This window comes from Ursus maritimus, unplaced genomic scaffold (assembly GCF_017311325.1).
Source record: "Ursus maritimus isolate PB19 unplaced genomic scaffold, ASM1731132v1 scaffold_12, whole genome shotgun sequence".
NCBI lineage: Eukaryota > Metazoa > Chordata > Mammalia > Carnivora > Ursidae > Ursus > Ursus maritimus.
In genome coordinates, this window is record NW_024423564.1 from 19,251,087 (window position 1) to 19,254,507 (window position 3,421).

The following is a 3,421-nucleotide window of genomic DNA, read 5'->3' on the forward strand; positions in this document are numbered from 1 at the left end:
AACATTGTTTCTACTTTCTTATCTGGCATTTACCCTTTAACCCAGAGAATGGACAACTGAATTCATCCCGTGCATTATATTGAAACTTCTCGACATCACAAAGAATAGAATATTCATCAAATCCTATTGGATTTGTATGTACTGGCATTTGGATGTATTTTTTCAGAAATGACAACTGTTTGCGTCAAAACTGGCTATCTTTCTTGTGCTCCTTATCTCAGTTAATGACATCTCTGTTCACACAGTCACCTGGGCCAAAGATATTCAGAGTCATAATGAATTGCTTGCTGTTCTGTCTAGTCAGCCATCTATTTCTGTCAATTCTCCTTCCTAAATATCATTCACAAATGTGGATCGCCTTCGTCTTCATTACGGCTGCCTAAGTTCCGGTAGTGATTTTTTTTCACCGAAATTTTAATAGCTTGGTATATAATTGCCTACTTCCAGATACCCCAAATCTCACATCCTTACTGAGAAAAAGGCTTATGAGTAGTGCAAATGCAGACAGATTACTCCCAGTTGTAAAATTTCTCAATGGCTTCCCATGACCTACGACATTGCCTTTCTTCTTTGTTTTATTTCATTTTGTTTTACTACACATGAAAAACACATTTACAACCTCTCTCACTCTCTCTTTTATCCACAGGCACCTCACATAGAACTGAAATAACATTTTGCAAACTCGTATTGATTCACTCTGATTTGTAATATTCCATTTTATGGTACTTTATTTCATCTCAGAGAATATCAGTTGTATCCATTAAGCTGATAAATTATTTACTCTTGAAAATACTGGTCAACAGAATAAAGGTCAAACACCTTAAATTGTTGAACAAGACCCTATCAGATGCTTCCCTATTTTTCTACACTCATCCTTGGATATGTTCACATTAAAGAGTCACATTTTGCAAGACCTGAGCACAGGGAGACCAAGATAGCTGGGCTCTGTCCACAGTGGTTTACTCTGTTTTTGCCTGTCTAAGGGCACCGGGACTTGACATCACCATATAAGCTAAACTTTATGATCCTGTTACATATACCGAAGTTTAACCTCAAAGCATGTTCCCTGCAATAATTTATCCAATATCAGTGGAAAAGTGGGGAAAAATCTAAGTGAATACTGTTAAGAAATTGTTTTTTTAAAAAGTTAATGGTACATTTGTAGATTGAATGACAAATTTGTTAAACTTAATGTTTGAAGATTTAATGACACGTTCCTAATATATTTTTTTAAGATGTTATTTATTTGACAGAGAGAGACACAGTAAGAGAGGCAACACAAGCAGGGGGAGTGGGAGAGGGAGAAGCAGACTCCCTGCCAAGCAGGGAGCCCAATGCAGGGCTCCATCCCAGGACCTTGGGATCATGACCTGAGCCGAAGGCAGACGCTTAACGACTGAGCCACCCAGGCGCCCCAATGTATTTCTTTTTAAAAAAAGATTTATTTATTAGAGAGAGAGACAGAGCAAGCACACAGATGGAGAGAGAGAAGCAGACTCCCTGCTGAGCAGGGAGCCCGTTTTGGGGTGGGGCTCCATCCCAGGACCCCGGGATCATGACCTGAGCTGAAGGCAGATGCTTCACCCACTGAGCCACCCAGGCGCCCTCATTTCTAAATTTAAAAAAAAAAAAAATCAAAGAGTATAGAAAGCATCAAGTTTGATAGATGATTTTTCCTATATTGGAGGTAAATGGAGCTTCTGCTCTTTCTGTGGGTTTTTTTTTTTTTTTTTTATCATCACATATTGGGAACAGGCTGCACAGATACCCTGGTCCTGTCATCAGCAAAAGGCCAATTGGTTATTTCACAAAAAATTCTCATTTGTAGCAAAAAGGAAAGATGAATCATGAACACCGCAAGTTAAAAACAGAAGATCTTCAAGCTAATTCTAGTGACTTCATTCAAATAGAGCATGGGGAGGCAGGCTCGGTGCGGGGGTTAGCGTGCGCCCTGGCATCTGTCACTGGGATTAAGGCTTCTCCACCAGAATCCTTCCCAGTGATGCAGATTCGTATCTGTCATCTGCATCGTCATCTGAAACATTGGGCTTCCTGGTATCTCCACGTCGTTGCCACCATTAAGTGACACGTCTGTTAAACAAAAATAAAGCTGATGTACAGATGTAGCTCTTCAAAGAATCCCAGGAACTAAAGAACCAAGGGAAGCAAAGAAGACATCATTTCTTCTTTATCTGTTCCTCTTCACTCAGTAATTTTTACCTAAATGAAATGTTCTTTCTTATATTTTTTTTTATTTCTTTAAGATTTTTATTTATTTATTTGAGAGAGAGCATGAGCTGGAGCGGGGGGCAGGCACAGAGGGAGAAGCAGACTCAGGGATCCGACTCAGGGCAGGGCTCCATCCCAGGACCCTGGCATCATGAGCTGAGCTGAAGGCAGACGTTAACTGACGGAGCCCCCCAGGCGCCCCAATGTCTTTTCGTTTAATGAATGCTTTGTCTGAGAAGAACTCTTAATGAGCAAAATATAATTTTCTAAGGAAATCTGGTGAAGGAAAGTTTACATTATACACATTAACATAGACCTATATAAAATAAAATTAATCATCTGATGAGAGATGTTTTTAAATAACCCAATTGCCATTCTCTCCTCCTTAACAAATATATTCATGACCATTAAGCTACCAAATATTGAAAATGTTATCTTCACTTCCTGTTAGCCTTGACGGTTAAATAAAAAAAGAGTAACTCATGTCTTCATTGTTATCTATGGGGGTGTGCTTCCCATGCTTGTCTCGAAAGATCCCTCCCTCCTATGATGGCACAGCCTTTGAAATGAGGATGTGGATTAGATTAGAAGACAGGTATAAAGAAGCACTATGAGTTTGGCTGCTGGACAGCAGAACTGTTTCATCTGGCTTTATCTTTGAACACGCATGGGGAAATCTTACTAACTGAAAGACCGAAGTTTTCTTATGCAACCTCTTAGCTTTTGCCGTAACAAAAAGTCAAGCTTCTCTCCCAAGAAGCAGGTATCTTTGGTGTTTATATTTTAAACCCATCATCCCAAGCAAAGACTATTTTTGTGAAACGTTTAACAGTAGCCATATATTTGATAGAGTTTACCATTTTTAGAACCCCAAAACGACTAGGTTTATTTTGACAACCTGAAGAAAGAAATAGCTTAAGGAAAGTTCTCATTTGAGCCACAGAACTATTTTTAAAGGAAATGGCAAAAGTTTATCTAAGTATTTGGCAGAATGTCAAATAAAACTCCTCAATTTTTCCCTCTCATTGTTTATTTATTCACAAACCTTGCCAGTTTTCTCCTCAAAATGTTTTTCATGACTCCCCTACTATACAACTCAGTTACTAGTATCCTAGTCTGAGCTCCTTCTTAGATCAATTCTCTAACTTTTACTCTTTATTCTAATTGCCCACTTCTACTTATTAAGTATGTA